This window comes from Dermacentor albipictus, chromosome 4 (genome assembly GCF_038994185.2).
Source record: "Dermacentor albipictus isolate Rhodes 1998 colony chromosome 4, USDA_Dalb.pri_finalv2, whole genome shotgun sequence".
Lineage (NCBI taxonomy): Eukaryota > Metazoa > Arthropoda > Arachnida > Ixodida > Ixodidae > Dermacentor > Dermacentor albipictus.
This window is the reverse complement of record NC_091824.1, coordinates 149,390,586-149,414,962: the sequence shown is the minus strand read 5'-3', so window position 1 is coordinate 149,414,962 and position 24,377 is coordinate 149,390,586. Positions and strand designations below refer to the sequence as shown.

At 45.2% G+C, this 24,377-nt stretch overlaps 2 long non-coding RNA genes across 2 annotated transcripts in view; both read right to left on the bottom strand.

The window, feature by feature from the left end:
- Positions 1–24,377, bottom strand: part of LOC135902204 (uncharacterized) — a 288,754-nt gene that overhangs the window by 81,421 nt on the left and 182,956 nt on the right. The window lies entirely within an intron of this gene.
- LOC135902218 (uncharacterized) lies at positions 13,206–17,428 on the bottom strand. Its single transcript, XR_010564449.2, has 3 exons — positions 17,287–17,428; positions 15,974–16,138; positions 13,206–13,523 (listed from the first exon to the last, which is right to left on the bottom strand). It is a non-coding gene; the product is annotated as an uncharacterized lncRNA (long non-coding RNA).

The window sequence follows — 24,377 nt, the reverse complement described above, 5'->3', positions numbered from 1 at the left end:
GCAGCTGGCTTGATGCGAAGAAAAAGAGCGTATGGTTAGTACCGTCGAAATTGTATAGCCGGAGGCTCCCTGTGAGATAATGAAGATGTGACGCAAATACGGCATCATCTTCTTTTGAAAACATTCACATCCAATGGACCCTGCTCTCCCGCGAAAAAAAAAACAGGAAAATGGGAACAACTTCTAGCAGACGTAAATAACAAACCAAATGTTTGACTTTTTTTTCAGATTCAGACAGGACCAGTAATAGCCCACGCAACAACGGTGGCCATTTCCTATGCATTATGCACCCGCCTTAGACGTTTATAAGCGAGACTGCCATAAATGCACTCTGGTGGAGATTTATATATTCATGTATTTTTACACACGTAAGCTTTATTGCCATGCCTCGACGCTTTCCTCGGCATTTGGCGTAATTTTCGTTTTCGGTAGGCATTCTTTCTACCGAACACTTATATTCCATCCCGGCAGTGCAGAGTGCACATACCATAGCTTAGCTAATTCGATGGGTAGTTCTTTTGAAGCGCTTCGTCCAAAGCTCGCTATACGCTGAATTTATGGAGCGAGATAACATCTGGCTCAGCGTTACTTCAAGATGCCATTCCTATACGTGCGAATGACTAATACGTGTGTTATGCGAATGACAATACTGGTTACGTATTTGACTTCTCAACCACCGCTACGACGGCGCTTAATTTTCCGTCATCACGACAAGTGGCGATCGTGGCATTGTTCTCACAATAATGTTTTATGCCGTACACGTACACATAACCTCGAGCAGAGTCTCTTATAGAAACCGCGCTGTAGAGCGTCATGGGAATTGAGGGGACAACGCTCAGCGGTGCGAAACATTGGTCAAAAAAGCAAATAGCTTAGAGCTGTCTTGCTGTTGTAGTACTTGACGAGAATTCAAGCTGCAATATTGTTCAGTGTTGAATAAAAGGAGGGTATGGAAACGGAAACACGCTCGCTGTTTTTTTTTCATTCTATGAAATAAGCAAATGATTAAGCTTTCACTTAACCATATGGTTCTTACTTAGTGAAGTTAGCGCCCGCTCATGTCTGTCCGGTTGCCCCAGTCGTATGTTCGCGCTTTACGTGCAGTAACTTGAACTGTAGCTTGTTCTCGTAAGGATGTCTAAAGGCGTTTTACCGACATATTGCAGTGCCTAGGCACAACACACAAACAAGACACACAGACACACGACACAGGCGCTATGACATGTGTATCTGTGTTATTTCTGTGAGTGTGCCTTTGCGCTATAATATATGGTTAGAAAACACCGATTAGCCCAACCAAAAGTCCTCCTTCGAAAGGCAATAGTGCGGCCATTGGTCTTCTCGCCAGAGTGGCCGGGAAAGCAATCATGTTTAGCAAGTGATTCATACCCAACCCCCGCGCCACGCTTAGCTTCAGCAGGAAGCATGGCTGCACTCTTGCGCGTAATGCCTTGGCCCCACCCTTTCATTGTCGCGCAGCTAGCGAGCGCGCTTTCCCAGCCACAGGGACGCCGCTAACGAGGCACTACTTCAAGGCTAGGTTTAATTAAACGAACTTTACGGACCTGATCGAGCCATCGAAGCTGCCGATTCGTCAGGGGCTGCACAGATGCGCAGACGCGCCTCCCTGCCTTTATTGCACCACCATGCCACCACACTGGGGTCATTTGATGTGCCGCCTGGGATGCCTAGCGCGTGTTTACATTTGACGTGGTGCGCGCTTCCGCAGGAGAAAAGTGGCGTTTGTACTTCACGATTTATAGACGATTCCTTTTTGTGCTTAGCAACACGTGTGAAACTGATCGCGCTTTTCCTAACTAGATTTCGATTTTAGTTGTGGTGTTTCATGTTTACTTAACGATAAATGTTATTGTGCCGTCAGCAGTAATATTATTAGCTTCCTATTTATTTATTTATTTATTTATTTATTTATTTATTTATTTATAAACAACCTATTACTACTATTCCTCGTCATATGACTAACTTTCTGCATCCTGTGATGTAAATTAGGCTTAAGGAAGAATCTTGCACACTTGCTGGAACATGCATTTGTTGAGCAATTTGACGCGACGTGCTCCCAAACAAAGGCGGAAATCTCAGTGTGGAATCTAATTACCCTCTTCACTGAGCGGTTTTTTCTAGAAAAATGAGATGACGCTTTCGGCGGCGCGCCACGCGTCGCCTCAGCGAAAACGCACGAATACGAAACGATTACCACTTCCACCTTGCTTCTGTGCGATCAGCTGTCGGAAATGCAACTGATTTCTTGCTAACGCGCGTTGCTTCGACCATGCCAGATTGAATCGTGTGGATTGAAGACATGTGCAGTATAGTGACTGCGCCCGTGACTGCAAAAATAGTGACGTACATGTTAAGGATTGGAATGAATCTACGTAGCCAAGTTTGCAGACTGTTGATGCAGCTGTCCGTAAGTGTTACCGGCACTTCGAGATGTACGGCTTTCTTCGAGGATACAGAAATTTGTACATCCGCCATCGTTGTATCGCTAACTTCAAAGAAAGTACTTCAGCCACGGAACTTCAGCAAAAGTGAGTACCGCTCTGAAACAATGAGAAAACGAGTAGCGCCGCTTCCTGTCATAGCACGTTTCGGGCACAGTATCTACGCACATCTACCCCTACTGGCACGGAAACTTACGCCCACTGTATCGCCAACGCGTCAAGAATAAGTCAATGGGAGCAAACTTGAATATAAGCGCACCATATACGCACAATAAATGGTAGACTACACCGATAGCGCATGAATGGTCGAAGCTTACTATTTTTTTGACGGTCCACAAAAGTAAGCGAGTTACTAGCGATAATACATCTTTGCTACAAGGTGTTACAATGTACAAAACGGTACAAATGTACAATGTACAAAACGTTTCAAGCCTTGCGTGCAGCAAGAAGAAATTCATCGGAACGGAAGAGCACACCCGCGAGTGACTAGGCAGAAATAATCGGATAACGACCGCACCAAGGCAATTTACTGAGTCAGGCATGTCGCAAGCCGTTGCTTCAAAATATTTGCCAAATGAACAGGGACTAGCAAAAGACACTTATCCTGATTTATTTCATGAGTGGGACGTTTGGGTAGCTTGGGATACATATTTAGCCTCGCTTTTAAAATACGCGTGGCCCCGTGGAGTGAGAACGCCAAACCACGCGCAGTGATGATAGTGATCTAGGGAAAGGAAAAACCAAGCGTCTTTCCTTTCCCTAGATCACTATCATCACTGCGCGTGGTTTGGCGTTCGATGGCAAAGAGCTTTCTCGCTGGGCATCCGGCCAGCTATCGCCGCCTGCACCATTACGCCATACCCGAGTCAACGCTGTCGCCCGCTGAGAGGCTACCTCGCCCCGCTCTTCCGCTGGGCAACTGGTCCAGGAGGGCTGGCGGTCCTGAACCGGGGTGATCGAGCATTCGGGTGAGTGGCCACAGGGCTACCCCGCCAGCTGTGGACGTCACCCAGTGACTGCTTCTGGGGGCTCCCGAGCACAAACCCCGCCGGAGGGAAACCGGGCACGCGGAGGCTCTATTATATCGACTGTTGCATAGGCCCACCTGAGCCCCGCGAGGCGATCCGACCCTGCTGTCTGGCCCTGCTGTCTGACCCCGCTGTCCGACCCGGCCGTCCGACCCGGCCGTCCGACACGGCTGTCCAACCCTGCTGGCCGACACTGCCGTATATATTAATGGCGCCGAGGTCATGGCATGTATAGCCACAGCAATTAGAAGAACCGGTTGTACCGGTGAGCTTCTATTTCTTTGGTTAAGTAAAAAAAGAAATTAGGAACCTATATTTGTAGAGCGTACAGTCTGCACATATGTGCGCGACAACAGTTCAGATAACTATTATTCCAACGTAATGGTAGGGACTACAGTTTATCTAAACACCATGATTATACTGCCTCTACACGGAAATAGTCCACTATAGTGAGGCGAGGTAGTACCTTTTACTAACTGGTCTGCGAAACGCAGTTACTGCTTAGCAAAGGGAGCGCTTACTATGTCTGAATTATCAAAGGTAGTAAAGAGCTCGTAACGCGGCAGTAATGGGTCGTATGTTCAGTAACTGGACCACCCATTAGTACGTTTTCACAAATTTCTTTTTTGTGTTGGTCGTGCTGCTTCCACGTGTGCCCAACATTCGCGCCTGCTTGCGCCTCGCAACATCTTGTTGGAGCTGCAATATTAGGCTCATTGTCTTTAATCGGCAACTAATCCGCATACTATTTTGAATCTCCAAGAGCAGTTAAGACGTCACCATAACAATAAATCAGGTATGCAGCATTGTGAGTGACATTTGTCATGGTAACTGCTGAAGCCAGAATATTGAGCACAACTTTGTCAAGATGTGTACGTGCTACGTTGCAATGCGAGGCGAAGACGTCAACAACGACGACCAAGGCATGAGTATGATCGGGCAATGGCACCCGAATGAGTCGAAATGGTTGAAAAGGAATGTCCGGAGCACCGCGTGGTGCGAGTGAATTGGGCAATGGCTCCATTGTGAAGAAGGAAGTGGAGAAAAGAAGTCAGCAGTTGTAGAAGCAGCATGTTGGACAATGGGTCCGGGCTCCTGCCCATGCCTGGTGCTCCGGCCTGAGCATATGGCCAACTTCCTTGCCCCGTCGTGCCCCGTCCTCTCACCGCCCGACTACCGATTGGGCACCTCAGCAGCAGCCCACTCGACGCTTGCACCAGTTCGGCCATTGCCTCCTCCGATGGCCCACACCAAATCATATGGTTAAATGTGAACTTCGATGATGTACTTTTGTAGTTTGTAGACTAGTTACGGACTCTATACTAAGAAGTGTTCCCAATTCCTATTTGGTTTAAGCTACATGTCAGTGAAGTAGTATGAAGCACATCCTTGGACATGCTGCTGATAGCATAGGCTTCGTATTTTCTTTTCTACCTTGGTTTGTATTGAACAAGTTCAAAAACAAACTGCGGTGAGAATATACAGCTACACCATAACAAATTTCAATCATTGGCCGGCAAACTGCCGTCAATAGCGACTGCTTACCTTTAGTTGTAACGTTCAAAATCGTCGACGTGGTGACATTTTTGCTTGCGTTAAAGTGCACCAACCGACAGAAGTACTGTTGAATCTTCCAGTGAACTGCATCCAATAGCACAGTTGTAGCTTTGGGGCGTCAAAAACCACGAGTTATACTAAATTTGATATTAAATAAATTGCTTCCATGGTCAGTCCTGTTCTGTGATCATGTCTTGCTGTTAATGTCTTGATAGTTGATTTTTTGAAATGTTTGTTTCTTATTAGTCTTGTATATCATCTTTAGAAGTATTGAAAGAGTGTAATTGCAAATGGGGCATTAATTTTCAACGAGAAGAAACATGCGCAATCACACTAGCTTAGTCTGCGGCAGGGTATGAAATTTGGTGAGTTGGCGCTTAATTATTAAATTTTATCTCATAGTTAAACTGTGTATGGCGCACTTTTGTTCTTTTTAAGTTTATTGATTTATGTTTACATACTGCAGTGCAACAAGCGATATATAGCAATAGTGGGTTAATATAGGTCAATAACAAAAGGACATAAGCATGGTTTTATCAAAATAATATTAATTTGCCAGACGTTTCACCAACTACAAAACCTAGCAAATGACTCCTGGAAGCGGTAATGAGCATTAGAACAGTTCACTTCATATAGAACACAGTCATCGGCATAAGGACGAATGCTAAAAGAGATGCTAACAGGCAAATCGTTTATGTAGATTAAGAAAAGCAGGGACCCAAAAAAGGAGCCTCGGGGCACTCCAGATGTCGCATCAATAACAGTAGAGTCGGTCAAGCTGTAAGAGAGAAACTGAGAGCCAAGTGCAAGAAGGCTTAAAATCCAGTGAACTAGTTGAGGATTATTTAGTGCAGCGTCAAGTTTAGCAAGGAGTTTAGAATGTAATGCTTTGCTAAATGCCTTCGAGAAATCTACAAATATAGCGTCAACCTGGTTGCACCCGCCGTGGTTGCTCAGTGGCTATGGTCTTGGGCTGCTGAGCACGAGGTCGCGGGATCGAATCCCGGCCACGGCGGCCGCATTTCGATGGGGGCGAAATGCGAAAACACCCGTGTGCTTAGTTTTAGGTGCACGTTAAAGAACCCCAGGTGGTCGAAATTTTTGGAGTCCTCCACTACGGCGTGCCTCATAATCAGAAAGTGGTTTTGGCACGTAAAACCCCATAATTTAATTTTTTTAACCTGGTTGCCAACACAAAGGCTGAATAAGATGTCATGCGTAAAATCAGTTAACTGCGTTGTCGTACTAATAACGCGCCTAAACCCATGCTGTATGCAATTTAGTAGATTACGTGATTCCAGAAAAAGCAAGATGTATTTATCAATGATATGTTCCAAAAATTTGCCTCACTGTGATGTCACTGAAATCGGTCTGTTGTTCAACACAGACTCCAGTTTGCCACAAGACATGAAGAAAGCAGCAATCGTGATATCTTTTTCTTCCTTCTTTTTTTTTTGCGGACTACGTTAGTACATTGCTGGCAAGGTTTACGTCTAACATCCTGCTGCTGCGGCTCTTTCTTCCCAGGATCCTGTCTGAAAATCACGAAAGTGCGCGGTCATCGCTTCTGTCAATTTCTCTGTGTATCGTTGTTCTAATCGAACCCTTTTAGGAAGGACGCTACGGTGTCCGCGTTGCCGATGTAAAACATAAAAGAGGTGGACGAGGTTTTTTGCTGAGAGCACAACTTCCGGACTTCCCGCGCCGTCGCGTACGGCTTACTGTGACCCAAACACTTCAATGCCGCAGGCTGTGTGGCCCATCCTCACATATACTATGGCGTACACTTACACCATAATGCAAAAACAGAGGGCAAATAAGTAACCCTTAATTGGAGTTAGAGCTGTAGCTGAGCTGTTGAAAATTTTCCTCACTTTCTCGGAAATAAAGCGAATTCTATTAAAGAGAATCGGTGGAAAATGCAACATTACAACGGACCTTTATCTTTTAATAAACATTTTAAACAGAGACCCGAATAATAAAGTACGCTCTGATGCCTATAAAAGTGAACAAAACTTAGTTTTTTTTTTACCTTAGACAGAAAATCCAGTCGAAATTTTTCTCTTGCTAAATATCCTTAGAAGAAGTGTGCTGAGTCAGCGATCTGTAGTACGCAGAGCTGATGGAACGCCACTCTTTGTTCGATCGCCACCCAACTGCTCCGTCAGCCTTCGCTACAACTTCTCCTTTGCTTTCCCTGTGTGGAACACGCTTGGTGTGGTGGGCCTTGGAGTTTGAAGTAGTTTCTTCTTCTTTTTTTAGCTGATGATGTTTTCCTCAAGTCCCTAGAGGGAGCTAGTTCAAATGTGTTCTTTTTCTTAAAATTTCTTATCTGTATCGAAACTTTTTTTTTAGTATAAAATGGTTGCTAACGGCTCTTTTATTTTGTGATCTGTATACCGCAACACTCTTCACTTACTGGCTTTGTTAATTTTTTTTTTTTGCAGTTGCGGCGTTTCAGTATTGAATCTTCCAAAAAAGTCGTGATTAAAAGAGCGACAGAAAAATCAGGTAACAAGTTTCGCAGCAGTATGATCTTGACAAGCTAAACCCTTGAACAGTGTTGTTTTCTGAGAAGTTCCTGTGCCCATGTTTCTCGATATTGCGAAGACAAAAAGAAGCACCGGAAAACTGCTATAGAACAGTCGCTTCCGAAAACTCAACAACCCAGCAAGCCGAATTTGCACACAACACTAGGCTTCATGAAGTAATGTGCCTACTAGGCAACTCTCTGTTTTCTTCTATCTCTTTTTTATTTTCATCAGATCATCAGAGGAGTGATGTTGACAGTGCAAGTATTAGGAGCTTGTTTCTTTTGTTATTATTTAGTTTATGATAACATAAAGACATTTACTCACATGTGGTGGCGATGGCTACTCCTTTTCGCGAAATGGTATTATTAATAATAACGATCTTTTGGTGAGGTAATGTCACAGGTTTAGAAAATTTAGAAAAGAATTAGATAAGATAGTCCAGATATAGTCTTAGACACACTGAAACGTTCAGCACCAAAGGCCCAAGGACAGGTTGCAGTACACACTATACCAAGTCTCAACACACGCGTATAACAAGTTCCGAAAATGTACTCAAGCACGGGATGCAGTCCAAGACGAACAGGCACACACATGAAGGAAATACTTACATCACATATTACACGCACAGAAACACAACCATCAAAATCGGACTTCACCACACAAGGGGCACAAATATCAGTATGATACACATATTAAACCCCAAGCGCGCATAAATACAAATGATGAAAGTGGGTTAAGTTCACATAACTGCACCCAATGCGGCACATAGTACACGCTAATTATTCAGGTTTACTTCAAGTAAATGCTCAAGTGCGGTGCAAGTTTCTATTACATTCTAGTTAAATCGTGCTTATTCCGAAAGCAGGAAAACCTCATGATCTACAAAATCTCAGGCCGATATCACTAACCTCCTGTCTTGGCAAATTATTTGAGAAGGTGATCCACACACGTCTCACGTCTTACATTGAAGACCGCAACCTATTTCCCACTAACATATTCGGCTTTCGCCAACATCTGTCGACACAAGATGTTTTCCTGTTACTTCGCGAAGAAGTTCTATGCAACACCACGGTTGGTGCGGAACATCTCGTCCTGGCTCTTGATTTAAAAAGCGCATTTCACACTATTTCACATGAACTTATCTGAGCTAAGTGACATCGGTTGTGGACAAAGAATCTATGATTACGCCCGCTCTTTCCTGACCTCTCGCATCGCGGCAATAGGCATTGGCACTACGCGCTCAGACCCTTTTCCCATGCCCAGTAGAGGTACACCACAAGGGGCGATACTCTCCCCCCTTCTTTTCAATATCGGTATGAGACGCTTAGCCAAAACACTCGACGTCATACCTGGGCTAGGGTACGCAATATATGCAGACGATATTACCCTATGGGCAACCAGCGGCTCGTTAGGACAAAAAGAAGAAATCCTGCAAGAAGCAGCGACCATTGTTGAAAAATGCCATTCACCCAACGCTGTACAGCGCTCCCTGTCCTTGGTGCGGAGGCCGGCCAACTCTCGCCCACATTACGTGGGACTGCCAGAACAGGCCACCCGAAATTAATACACCAAAAATAGCCGGCAAACTTTCAGGAAGGGAGCAGTGGGAGACTTGGCTCGCCAGCGAGGATCGGGAGATGCAACTAGCGCTTCTCGACCAAGCACGGCGGACCACTCAAGCCAGTGGGGCCCTGGACTAGGGGCTCCACCCACTCGCTTTCTGCATTTTTTTTCTTTTAAATAAACGTTTTAATATATATATAGTTAAACATTTGTGTCGGGGAACTCACACTTGTCTTCGTGGCAAGACGAAGACGAATATGAAAGCCCTATAGGACAAGATAGCGAGATAAAATTATTTGAAGGAAGGTTTAAAGGTCGACCTGAGCTAGAGCGCTCTGTCCTCTCCGCAAAGACAGGGGGAAAGGGGACGTGAAACTGATCATGATGATATATAAGAGTTATGCATAAGGGTGAAGGCAAGTTAAACATTGTGTTGATAAACTTTCAGAAATATAACCAGTGAAGCTACCACCGGATTTCAGGCTTTGGACATGGTCTCTAGCCAAGAAAAAATGAAACTTCATGAAAAAGTGCGAGAAATAAATAGAGAGAGATAGAGACAGAGAGAGACAAACAGGCAGAGAGAGAGAGAGAGCAAAACAATTATTTTGATGGGACACGCAGAAGGTTGGATCCCTGAGGAGGGTGGAGCCACAGTCCAGGGCCCGAGCAGCGGTGGCAACACTTTCGGCTCTGGTGATCAAGCGCCACGAAAAGGCTGGTTTCTGAGCTTCTCGTGCGTGAGCAGCACATGCGCCAAAAAAAAAAATGACTTTACAGCATATAAAAAGCTGTGATAAAGGGCTCCAGTACGCAGAGCACCTGCATGGTGCTTTTAGTGGCTAGAATTTGGAGATAACACATAATCATGCGCATTGATTCTAGCAGATGCTTCGGCATTTTCTTTCTTTCTTTCTTTATTCTTTTTTTAAGGCTTTGGTTGTCACTGTTCGCGCCTCCTTTTTTGGCTGCAGTGTCGCGGGCTTTATTAGGCCTATTATTCGCGTGTTGGCGCAGAGGATCACTACAGCACGGGGCAATATCACTTCATTTCATTTCATTTCAGTCGGCCTAGAAGACAGCAAACACCCTTGCGTGTCTGTATCAGCCGGTGTTGACACATATTCTCCCTCTGCTCACGCCGACCTTGAATTCGTTGTAGTTGCGTTTAAGGCCCAACCACACGCGGTGAATCGTGCGCGCCTGGCTGCGCGTCACGCGTCTGCGAGGCCGTACGCGCCTGTCCTACGCGTCTAGAGAGGGCAGACGCGCAGGAAACGCGCGCGTCAAGGAGGTCTTGATCTTGGGCGTCATTTTGAGCGTATTTTGAGCGTACGCGACGGAAGTGGCAGCTTGTGCACCGACGTCACGTGGGCAGCATGTACACTTCCGGCGGTTCGGAAAGGTTGTTGAAGTTTCAGAATCGTGCGGAGACGCCGGGAGTCGCCGCTGGTTTCGTGTCGATAGATCACAGAGGCTATGGAGGCGATCAACAACGAAGCGCTGATCGCCTGCGTTGAGGCTCGACCTGCGCTTTGGTAGCAGGCGAAACACAAGCGCCACTAGAACAAGCACTTGACGAGGTGGTCGTGGATCGTCATGCCCAACGCTGCCGAACAGGTGAGTGCTCGGAATTTTATACGGGCGTCATAGCGGAGCAGTTTCAATCGCGATCGAGCCTGATCGGGGTCGGATTTGATGATCACGATTGCCTGTACCGCGCAATATGCGTAGAACCGATCGTGATCGAGAAATTTGATCGCGCTCGATCGCCATCGAAAGCCTAGCTGTGTGGCACTGGTATAAGCTGCCTCTCTCATCAGCAGACTCGCAGATGTCGAAAACGCGTTTCATCTGTGCAGATGACGTTATCACAGCGCTGCAGAAGTGATGGAAGTCTCTGGGGAATAAATTTCGGTGCCTGGGAAGACGTTGTCAGAAAGGAAAGAGCCGCGCCGTGCCAGCTGTCGACGTTCACGTCATCTGACTGTTTTTCGACCAGATGATGTTTCTGCGCTACACAATAGAGTGTAGACCGTAAGTGATCTTGAAATTTCCATCTTAGCCGGCGTGTGAAAAATGAAACACGGGATTTTAGTGCTTTCCCTTTACCACGTTGACCGGCGATGCCGTATGTTTGTATTATAGCTGGCTATGCACCGCACTTATGGGAATCGACTCAAAATAGTGCTTACACAAGCAAGTCGACGCACAGTATCCATTATATTCAGCTTTGTCTAATTGGCGATAAAATATTTGTGCTGCATCGCCGCTCCGATTATCGCATATTTCGTTAAATGTGATCCGGTAAGGGGACATACAAGCAGTACAAGAATAGCTTTGTATATTTATTTATTTAGGTACCCACAAAGCCAGTTTGGCTTTGCAGTGGGGAGCAGTGAAAGCAGAAAAACAGGTACAAAATAACAAGTAAAATAGCACTTAAAAACCTAACAATAAAGCATAAGACAGAAGTACAGAGAATATCACATACAAATTAGCAGGATGAATAAAAAGAAAAGGATGAAAAAGGATGAAAAAGGATGAAAAAGAAAGGGCTTGCATGATGCACACACAAAAAGAAAACACAAAACATGCAAGTAGTTTTTTTTATTCTGTGCACTGATCCTAGAAGGCAGCGTGCAAGTCAATGGCCAGTATTTAACTGAGTATTGAATGTTGCTATATTCACGTGTACCTTGGGCACTTCAATGCACAGTTTTAATTTTGCATTTTGTTGCTTGCCAGCAGTGTGCAAATCGGTGCATCATCACAGACCCTCAAATATTACCTAGCTTGCTTAGGGATTCATTCAGTGTCATCATGCTGTAGGAATAAATGTGCCATAGTACTGACAACATTGTCAGCTGTGTAATTGATAATTCTTTTTGTGTCTGCTCAGCAGTGTCCTTGCTTATTATCAGCCTGTGGTTATTCTGCAGATCTCAGGTGCTGTGGTTATTGGTTTAAGCGAAGCTTTCACGATGTTTGTGGAGAACACTGTTCCTGCTTAGCAAAATTTTCGAGGAAGGACTAGATGATCCAGTTTAACACATTCGCACTGTGCAAAAAATGATTATTGAAATTTTACATTTCAAAACCACGATCTAGTTACATTATTTTAATTGGTATTTGCATTACCTCCAGTACTGGTCACTCGTGCAACACAGTAGCCAGTAGTCAGCTGGGATGACAATGGTTCAATGTCTACATTAATATCAGTATGAGGCGAGCTATTTGGCAAGACAGTAGGAGCAGCGGTAGGAAAGTCCAGAGAAGAGGCAAAAAAAGCTTGGCTGTAAGAAACCTTCTGGAAGGGTTTGCTCGCTAAGGTCAGCTTTGCTGGGCCAAAACTCCCTTTACAAGGCAGATGGCAAGAAGACAAACATTATTAGACGTAACTTCCTAAATACAAACAACAAATGCACTGACTACTACGTACACAGCTTCACACTGTTTAGACGTACATTCAGTTAAGAAAAACAGTTTAGAATGAGATGAAGTTTACAAACAAGTGAAAGGAAAACAAAGTTACAAGCCAAGAACGTTTCAAGTAGAAAAACTAGAACAGGAGAGAGCCTTATGCTAAAGGAAGACCTAACAGTACTACTACTCTATGTTTAGAAAGTGCAAGCATAGGTCTTTCAACATGAAATTTATTAAGTGGTTTACTGAGTAAATGTAGTGGAATGCTTCCTGCTAATTATTTCAAAACTGAAACATTCCAAATATCATGCACTGTTTTGAGTAGAAGTAATCACTAGGCTTTAGGCATGCAAATCTCGTAAGAACTGCTTAAATGCATCACAAGCAAAAACAGAAAAAAATACAAAAGGTACACTTACGCGCATGCAGAAACTGTTCATTCTGGTTGTGTAGGCAAGCCACTTTTGTCCCTACAAAACTGATTCAGAGCTTCAGTGTACTCTAATAAAATCACACACTAAAACAAATGTGGACGGATTTAAGCCTTCATATATTTTTGCATCCAGACTGGCACATTATTTACACATTGACAGTATGTGCAAACCTTATTACGCTCACATGCAGGATGTCCGCCAACCTTCCACCAGTGCCCCATCGAGTGAGGAGGGAAGTGCTGCAGACATCTTAACAAAAAATGTGCCAGTTTTCCGATCTGGCAACACTTGAAGCGCCATCACCGTGAAGTGAAGAGTCACAAGCGCCAGCATCGACTCTGTCTTCGGCGTCGCATGAGTCTGTGGAGTCTCAGGACATTTTGGAATCTCTTGAATCACTGATGTTTCAAGAAGTTCTGGTTCCTGAGGATTCTGAGGCACACCACAGCAGTCCGCAGTCAGGAGCATCGCTGGCTTCAGCAGGCAGTCGTAGGCTGGATATGTTAGGAAGCATTGCTTCTGAAGCAAAGTCAAGGGGGAGGAAAAAGAAAAAGAAAGATTAGAGTCAGTTAATATTGGAGGAATTAGGCAATGTTTCAAGTGCAATCAAAAGATGCAAACCACAGGACGACCTTGAACTTTTGCCGTCTCTCTGCTCAAACACATTAGAGAAATCAGTGAGGATACGCATCTCGACTTGAAAATTAAATTGATGCAAGTAGGAGAGTAATTCAAAGATGAATGTTTTTTAATGTATACTTTTTGTATACTAAAGCCAAGAGACAATGAAACAAAAGGAAATCATTGATTAATTTAATTGCTTTATATCGAAATGGAAAAATAAGGAGGAAAATGAAAGTATATGAAAAAGTAGCTTCCCACTAATGGGAGACGAACCCACAACCTTTGAATTATGCTTGCATTGCTTTACCAGTAGAGCTGCAGCAATGGCTATCCCTCTGCAAATTTTCTTGGGCCTGTATGTGCATGTACTAGATCTCACCCTGGTAGTGTTAGCCAGTGCTACTCGTGCAAGAACACTCCAAGAGCCTAATCTGGTACACATAAACATTCTATGAAATTGATGGTGGAATAGCCTCCAGCTCAATTGGTTTTGGTTTTAGCTTCCACCAGTGGCAAGTTATATTTTCTCCACTTTCATTTCCCTTCTCCTTGTGATGTTGACATTACAAATAATATGACAGTTATTTTCCTTTATGCTTTATATACGTTTCCTTGTCTGTTGTTGTCATGTCAAAGCCCCTCAGCTCTTCTTTTTTGTTCATTTTACATTGTGTTGTATCCATATTTTTGTGCGGTATTCAAGAATTTCACAAAGTTGATATCTGTGGGCCTGGTTGGCTGGCCATTGCTGCTGTAGAGATGTGTGAACATGTTTTAGCAACACACCTACGATAAAAAAGCACTGACTTGCAACTAAAGGTTTGTTGTTGCAAGACAGACGTTTATCGCTTTCATCTGTGTTTACTCATTCAGCCTGTCTTGCAGCAATGAACCTTTTTGAGTTCACCACCTGTGCATGTAGAGTTTGTGCATGCATGTAGAGATGCCTGTACATGCCTGTAAATAAAAAGAAATGTAATGAACCTTCAAGCAGACCCCATTGAAAATTTTGGTTATATGCTGCAAGTTGTAAAGCCTGTTGGGGCGTTCTAGCAGCGCAAGCATTTTTCAAATTGTTTTATTATTATTAGAAGAGGTAGCAGAAAGGGAAAAGTCTTGCCACCATATAGCCAGGAGGCGAGGTTCACTGCCAACATAGACAACCTCTACCTCTCCCACAACTATATCATCCACAAGCCACATTCCTTGCATTTTTTTTCTTTGTGTTCTGTGGCTCAGTTTCAGAGTTGGTTTTGCATGTTCTGCATTGGATGTTTGGCCAAAGTCTTTGTACGTAATCAGTGACATTGAAGGCAGCGTGTAAATGACACTTATACGTATGACCCTGCTTCTCTGGCAGGAAGCAGGGCTACCTGACGGGAGCCGTGAACAACATGTGAGCTTTAAAAAATTGCTTAAGCTGCAAAAAATGTAAGAGGTTTATGCGGCTATCATGCTGTTCTGCAGTTGTTTAATACTTTGCAGGCACGACGATTGCCACTATATGACTTACACACCACTGCAGAGTCTAGCCGCCTCCATCCCCACACAGTAAGTCAAGGCAACATCTTTTATGTCTTACCGGGATGCCAAGTAGCTTGAATGCAAGTTGAAAAAAAAATTAGTACGCATGTCTTGATTGTTTGAATACTAATTATGATGACATGATTTTTCTTGACAATGATCTACATGGCTGTAGGGGCCCTTTTCGGGTGACATACGATCAAAATTCATTTGTGTAGGTTATCTACCACCTTTGTTTGATACTACATGTGCAAGCATACCTCAGTGCATGTTTTACAGGTTACGCAAGGTCAAAAGCACTGAGGTAGCTTTTGTGCGATGCCAGTCGATGGCAGTTTTTTTTAGAGTTAGCCGTAACTGTTACACTGGTGATGCAGTAAGTGGAAACTTTCAGTCTCTGTGATCATGCGATCATTTTTTTCTTGTATTTCTTTTCATGCGCATTGTCAGTACCATTGTTACTATTTCTCGTTTTGTATCAGCATTTCGTGTCCCATTTATTTATTTGTTTATGAGTTAATAAGTGGTTAGTTGTGTATAATTCTGTATTCTGTGGAAAGAGAGAAATAAAGATGATTATTAATATGTTATTATTATTATGTATTAGTATTTTTTATGCACGCTCATTGTCAGTCGTTTCCTTTTTTTCTTTTGTTTTGCTTCAATGTTTTGTGACTCCTTCCTGATTTGGCTTCCAAAAGGCGGTGGGCAGTAATATGTAAATAAAATAAAATAAATGATACATTAAATGACAAAGAAACGGTGTTCTGTATTCCTCCAATCGCACATTATTACTCTAGGGGCAACTGTCCTTTACCAACCTCAATGCTACAGCAAGTCATTCTCCAGGCTCCAGGGGTTTCTCGAATGTGGTGCTGCCGTGTGAGGTCCTCTGCTAAAAAGCTCAATAGCTTGTCCAAGAGCTGCGGCGCCTTGCGAAAGAACTTGTAGAAAAATCCGTGGTCATCCTGACGTATCCGTTGCATCTGTAAGAAATGGTGCATTATTGCCTGGCAGCAAGACCATGCCCTGCCCACATACACGTGCAGGTATCAGGAGCTGTACACTTTTCACTGACACACACGTATAGCCACTAGCCATCATTAATTTTACCCCCTGCTTTGTTTATGTGCTTGAATACAAACAGTGGTTCGGCAAAACAGGAGAGCCAGTCAACGGTATATTAAAATGGTGCGGCCACTGCCAAGAAACTTCGAAATTAGTCGCACAGAATTTTAACCTGCCCCCCAGATCACAATTTAATTACATAACACTTCATATTCTACAGTCATACTTCTGAGAGACAGAAAATATAGGAAATCGCATCTCGTCCACAAGCTTCATATAAGACAACCAACACGTGTAAAAAGGTGTTCTTTATTCTATGTGCTATCTAATGGCACAAGTATAACTAGCAGTCCTAAGCTTTTTGTAGGGGTGTGCTAATACCGAAAAGTAGATTTAGAATCAAATCAAATGAAGAAGAAATAATCTGGATATCACATAAAATATCGAATAGCAGAAAATGTGTTACAAAACTTTATCCTTACAAATTTTGTGCAAGAAAAGAGGGTGCTACACAAGCTCTGTGTAAACAGTATGGTCTACTGTTAATAATGAAGGGAGCTCCAAATTAGTATTACAGATTGTCTGTTAAATAGAATCAAGCGCTTCTTCCCCTGTGAAGCTGAACAGTTAATGACCGTATGTCGTAAGGCATACATGGGTTAGACAGACGGCGGTTGAATCGTCGTGAGGTGTCGTCACCACGTATCCAATATGCTATCTGTATGCTTCCGGCGGCTAATCAGCCCGATCTTCGCCTATGCTTTCGCGCTTTCCGAACTACACCCTGCTCTTGTCGTTCCCCCTGTTCGCGTACGTCACGTTATCGTTTCGATCGGTGCTGTCAACCTGGACGAACCTTGCACCGACGACGCCATGCTGTTCTGCGAATTGGGCGTTCGCGCGCTGCGAGTACGATCCCCGCATTACTACTTTAACCCTTTCACTTATGCGCGCACTTAAAAACGCTGATAAGTAATTGCTGTCCTAACGAAGATAAGTCCCCATGTCCAAACACTGGCTCCTAGTTCTACCACTGTAGATCATCGAAAGGAAAGAAGTTACTCACAGCCGTAAAGTCCTTCTTCTTTACGCAGTTGAAAGACTGGGCGGACCCACCAACGTCGCCGCAGAGGCCGCAGACGCTTTCTGCGCTCCCGCCGCCTTTGCAAGAGCAGCAGCAGCAAAAGCTTCTTTCTCATGTGGTGTACATTGCGCGGAGAGAACGCTGATGCCGGCGAAGCAAGCGGCTAAGCAAGAGCTCGGCAGCAACGTCGGGCGTGGTCGCGCGCAGATGTCAGCTGCAGTTGTGAGCAAGCAGACGCTATCGCGCGTGATGTTGATAATTGACGTAGCTTTTCTTGACATAAGGATGTATATATAGGAACAGCGTGATTTATCAACTTAAAAACAATGTACTAGCTCTAACATTGATAAGTTAAATAAAAATGGCTAGCCATAATGAAATTAAAGATAAACTTTTCTCAAAGCCAAAGACGACCGTTTCCGCCATCGCTGGGCCGCTGGTCTGTCAGCCCTGTGCTACGCGCAGCGAAGCGCGCACGTGTGCGCGTATCGTGTGGCTGGACGCCCTTCCCTTCATCACCCGCGTACGCGCACGCAGACGCGTACGCTTACGTGTACGCGTAGCGAGACGCGTATCCCGGGCTGCGTGTGGTTGGGCCTTTACTGTTCTCGATGCAGACAGAGCGAGAGATAGTTTTGGTGCCTGCACCCCACTGTGCAGTTCTTAAGCGACTCGGTAGCGCTTCTCTCGCGGCCCTTGTTAATTTCGGCAAATAGAGTGAGCAGCCAGTCTAAGGGAAGATTTGTCTCTTGTCATTTTTTGAATACAAACTTCCTGTTAGTGCGTACTTTGGCAACCCTTTGGATACTTGAAAGAAGGCAGATTTTGGAACATAGTCACTTGATCCTCATTATAATGTCGCCGTGCAACGTTCGTCAGGCGCGTAATACTGTTATAACAATGACACAAAAAAGACTGCACTTATTTATTGGTGTGGTATAAATTTACAAAAAATAGGTGACAATGTTGGCCTGATATTCAGAAACTTCGTGTGCTACAGTGGTTCCTCAATCACACGAAGTGAATATTCCGCATTTGTTCGGGCTGTGCTGGCGCTGCGGCCATCTTTTCCGCACTGTGCATGCCTATGGGCATTCGGTATGATGCTTCCACGGCGAGTTGTACATCAGCGTTCCAAACGCATGAATGGGAAGAAAAAGAAAAGTGAAGTTTTACGTTCGAAAAGAACCACGCCTTGGTTTAAAGGCATTTGATATTTTTGAAGCTTAAGATGTTTTAATACGGACTCCCGAGAACTTTTGACCATGATGGGTTTCTTAACATGTGCCCACGAGTGTTTCTGCATTCCGTCCTTCTCGGATAGCAGTTGTCGCAAAACAGCGCAAACTTTGTTTTATGTCTAGGCCACTGCACATTCAATACGCAAATACGCAAAAATGGGAACTTCCTGGAACAAATCCAACGAGGATATATAGCACTTAAATAAGCTTCCCGCCCCGACGGGGATCGAGCCCGCTACTTCATATTAGCAGCGAAACGCCACTTCCACTGAGCTACCGCGGGGGATCGTGAACGAGGAAGCTTGTTGTCTGGTACGCTTTATATTCTTTACAATACTGTGCAAACGTGCTGGTTTACCTCGGCCTACCTCGGTGAATTCGGGTTATATTCATAAAGGTTTCGTTATAAAGACATGGTTCTTATAGATATAAACCATAAAGATATGGTCTTGTGGAACAAAATCCGGCGAACTCTTCAGAAGAGCCGCCTTAAACGATAAACACAATGAAATGATATATATATATATATACAGTGAAAGCTCGTTAATTCGAACTTCAATAATTCGAATTTATGGATAATTCGAACTGTACGTTTTGGCCCGACCAAGCTCCATAGAAGTCTATGTATAAAAAAGTCCGTTAATTCGAACGCGAGAAGGTTCCCTCACGGATAATTCGAACTACGCTCGCCTGGCACACGGCCAGAGAAACGCGCCTACTGCCTACACATAAGGCTGTATTGCCTCCTAAACGGAGAGGAGGGCGAGAGAAGGCAAAATCAGAAAAAAATCTAACCTACGCGGGGTCAGACAGAAGGCAGCGGCGGCTGCCGCCTCTCCGTTCTACGTAACCTCCGAGACTTCTTGCCCGTTGCGAATCTTGGAGGCTTTGCAAATCTTGTACAGCTGCTAATGTTGTGCGGAGATGGCACGGCAAGCGCCAAACACAGCGAATCAAGTACGTCGCAGCTGCGCTTGCAATCAAGAACCAACGAATCAGGGCCTTCGCCACCTTCACATGTTCGGCGTCTTTGTCTCGGCAGTCTTCATCGGTTGTGTACCTCTGTTTTCAGCTTAGGAGGTATGCTATCGGTATAGGAGGTCGCGATTCATTGTGATGGAGTTAAGCCTCGGCTAACGTTCGTTTCATTGGACATCGGTGGTGTGGCACAGTCGGACCCAGAGCTCCGACTCGAAGATGGCGTGTGCCCGCGGCACACGCCATCACTTTTTGATTCGCCAAATTTCTGACATGCCCTACTGCTTCCAAATCGCAGTGTACTGTTGCTCTCCTTCACTTTCGTTAGTTCGAACTTTCGTTAATTCGAACTGAAGCGGCTTCCCCTTGCGGTTCGAATTAACGAGCTTTTACTGTATATATATCTGTGAGTTTATGATTGAATATTGCTCCGTAATCTTGCTGCACTAACTGAATTAATACATGGGGTAATAGCTTCCATTGTTCGGATAAGATCCCGACGGGGTACAACTTGCGTACCTTAGCTTCGTTTTCAAAAAAGTAATCGTTAGTTATAAAGAGTACCACTCAGAATTTCAGGATGCATACAGAAATAGGCGCTTTGAAAATGCTTGTTTCCCAGAGAGAAATCACCCTGCGGTATAGCCTAAGTAGATAAGAGAGTTAATTGCCTTCCCTCTGCGGGGAAGAGAGACATCCTACAGATTATGCTGATGACGCGTCTAATGGCCCTTAATGGCTTTTCGAAACCATTTTAACGGTAAAATGCAGAATAAAAGTAGTGTGAGTGAAAGCAAAACAATGAAACGACGACATGAAGGCTGCGTTTTCTTCATGGCAGCAACCGAGCACTCACCTGGAATGATTGCGCGAACGCGCCGTGTAAGCAAGCTGCACGAATTAAGACCACATAAATCATTGAAACATGGCCCCGTAGATGTGGTGCATATTGAGCACCCTGTTTCATGTTCGTATTAATGAGCCGCGTTCAACATTGCGCGCATCTTATTATTGTTCGGTACTTTAGCCCCGCTCAAGAAAGAAACTTCTGGCTCGTGTAATGGTGCTTGCTTAGATGAGACCCATGAGACTTTTTGTAATAAACGACCATATTTCTCTATCTTCTTTTTAGCGTGGGTTCATTGGTAGAGGCCTGCTGAATCGACTATTCGCCATCTGGTTTTCGCATGTTCATGGCGTATGACGTGCACCATGTACCACGTGCTACTTCAATAACAACATCCCATTTGCATCGCGTCCTTCTCATTTGAATTATAGCGTTTTTTTTTTCTCAGAAAGGTACTTCTTTTAGCTTGGCACACTTACGAGACCTGTTTTCACTCCACTATTTAGCTGTTTAGCTACCCACCTGTCCGACCAAATGTGTGGTCCGATCCCAACGATGTGTGCACTCTAAAAATGTGGGCAGTTCACTTGAGTATCCGCCACCAGGTGTTTCAGTGACCCTCTTTGACTACAGCTTGGGTCACTGCGTACCTGCGGCCGGTCATGTACGGACTTCACGGCGCTGTCGCCAGAAGACGCAGGCAGCGTGTCCAGAGGGAAACGCAAGAGAGGATCCCGGCCGCAGTACATGCCTCACACATGACGCGTTTCGGCTATTTGCATACTTGGATAATCATCATAAATGAGTCCTGCCCAGTGTTTTCTTTCCTAAGTTTAGGCGTTGTTATTAGTTTACCAGTCCGCGGGAGCCCACGTTCTAATTAAGTCAGTTGTAAATGAGGCACAGTACTCGGTATTCTACTGTGTCATAATCGTACCAGTTTGCAGTGTCAAATGAGTAAACAGAAACCTACCCGTCATTGTTGTGTGCGTGGTGGTGACATCCGGAGAAGGGAGACTTTAACAACATAGCATATTGACCTGCGTTAAATCTATGGATCGATATTATTTGCTGCCCATGCACCACTGCAAGTCTGTGATGCCGATACGAAGTACAGAGACAAAGCGGTGTACCAAAATAAAGAGCTTCTGTGGTTTGGTGTTTTCTTTTAGTTGAAAGGTACGCTAAGTTCAAAGCAATCGCGTGTATCGGAACCATCAATCATGGAGATTGGTTTATCTCGCAGAAAGTACAGTCCGATTCCCCAAATTGTACAATGCTCGTTCTCATACGTATTGTTTGCGTAGTCTGACGTAGTTGGGTCTCGTAGCAACTTTATACACATAGTCAAATTTTAGACAAAGTTGCGGGACCAGTCTCCACCTGCGGCAAGTTGTTCTTTCGTCCAATTTAATTTCCATTAATTTATCGTTTCTTTTTTCATTTATTAAGAACAGGTAATTTCCCTTATGTTGTCCTTGATGTTACTGTTTGCTGGATTTTTATGATATGACTAATAAAAATAGGGCCTTTCGGTTAACCCCCTTTCTTCTCGTTTATTATATAACGAGGGTGTTTAATCCGGCAACTTTGATGCCTTCAGGTAGCATGTGTGGGTTTACTGACAGGTTGCCTTCACCCAAATAGATCACGTTCTCGTGACGCCTGCGGCAGAAAAGGATGCTCCACAATCACCGCCAAGGTCTGTGAGTGGTGACGCTGGCTAACACTCCCAGGGTTCTACTAGGACACATAAATACCCAAGAAAGTGGATGGGAAAACAGCGCCGCGGTAGCTCAATTGGTAGAGCATCGCACGCGAAATGAGAAGGTTGTGGAATCATTCCCCACCTACGGCAAGTAGTTTTTAGAGCGCAGCTCTTTGGCGTCCGTTCCTGGGTTTCGCGTCGTCGTCGGCGTTGTCGTCGGCCTCGTAACCAGCTCCGCCCCCCTTTCATCCCCCCAGCGCTAGCAGCGACCGACTGATACCGCTGGATGCCGCTGACGCCGCTAGAGAGTCAAGATAACGTAACTGCATAGAACACCGTCGCCGCCATGCAGAAAGAGGAGGAAAGGGTCCCCCCCCCCTGTTCTTGTGTGGCGGATAGGGTGCTCTTCAGTTGCCGACGCGCCGGTTATTTCACGTAGGCCCCGGCACGTCGACGAATACGTGACCACCTTCCCACGGCTAGACCTGGTTCTTAGCGCTACGGAAGCGAGGGTATCATATTGTTTGTGTCGGCATCGGCGGCGTTGTCCCTGAAACCAACTCCGCAGCTGGGGTTGACTCACTATCGGCGTCAGCGGCATCAGTCAGTCGCTGCTATCTCTTCCCTCCTCCCTTTATCGGGTTGTCCGCTTGCTGCGCGCGCTTCTGCCCCCATCGTTTGCCGCTGGGTGTACACGCCGCCCCCCTCCCCCCTCTTCCTGCGAGTCTCCGGTTGTCAAAGCGCCGGCTCGAACTTAATTCCTTTCTTCGCTCCTCCTCCAATGCAACCCCTGTGCGGTGGCAATCAGAGAGCCAGATCGGTGGCGGCGGATCTGTATATGTGCACCGCCCGAGCCGAAATTGCCGCTGCCGTTCGCCCTGTGCGGTGGAAATCAGAGAGCCAGATCGGTGGCGGCGGATCTGTATATGTGCACCGCCCGAGCCGAAATTGCCGCTGCCGTTCGCCACTGCGAAATTATCTGCCAGTTCTTTCTGAGCCATGAGCGAGACGACCGATGGAAGTCCTCCGTCTGCTGCTGCTGCTAAACGAGCTGCCAGAGCAGAGGCCCAGCGCCGTCGCCGTCAGAATCCAGAGGTGCGTGCCGCCGAAGCAGAAGCTTACCGTCGCCGCCGTCGAGATGATCCAGGAGTACGCGTCGCCGAAGCAGAGGCTAAGCGCCGCCGCCGAGAAGACCCTGCCGTTCGCGCCGCCGAAGCGGAGGCTCATCGCCGCCGTCGAGAGCAACCAGCAGTAAACGAGGCTGAAGCAGAAGCTCATCGCCGCCGCCGAGAAGACCCTGCAGTTCGCGCCGCCGAAGCGGAGGCTCATCGCCGCCGTCGAGAGCAACCAGCAGTAAGCGAGGCTGAAGCAGAAGCTCATCGCCGCCGCCGAGAAGACCCTGCCGTTCGCACCGCCGAAGCGGAGGCTCATCGCCGCCGTCGAGAGCAACCAGCAGTAAGCGAGGCTGAAGCAGAAGCTCATCGCCGTCGCAGAGAAGACTCTACCGTTCGCGCGGCCGAGGCCGAGGCCAAACGCAAACAAAGGCTCGCATTTGCTGCGCTCAAATTTCGCATTAGGAAGTAACGTAATCGTCGGTAATTTTTTCATCCACTTTTATTTCCATTATGTTAGCGTTTCTTTATTTCTTTTATTAAGCACAAGTAAGTTCCCCTATTTTGTCCTTGGTGTCAGTGTTTGTTGGCTTCTTATATGACTGATAAAAATTGGGCTCCTTGCTTAACCCCCTTTCTTCTCGTTTATATATATATTCCGTTTCCTTCGCAGAGCCTATTCAAAAAGTTAGCATTGCCTGCGTACTTCATGTGCTTGGTTTTGGGCCCGTGAATGCGCAATGTCGTATACATTCAAATAACGCCGTTTATATTGTTTAACGTCAACTGCAAGTAGAATAGGCCTTCCACCAGTAGCTGCTTTTCATCTCTTTATGCAGCCCTAATGGTCAGATTAACTTCACATTATAGAGCTTATATACTACTATAGCAAAGTTTGTAGACATAGTTTTCTGATGGGGCACTGTTATTACTTAATACTGGCTGAGCGTTTTTAAGTTTTACAAGATATTTAAAAATCGCCTAATAATTCTTGTCCTTGAGCTTGATTATTCGAAGAGCCGTACGTTACTACCACGAGAAATTGAAGCACATAATCAACAAATTAACTATATTTTACTAATTAACATATTAATTATTTACTTTGCGGCATGCATTGCAATTTACGAAGTGTAGCCGGTAGGTTTGCAAGACATATCCACTTGAAGTGAACTTCTAATATAACACCA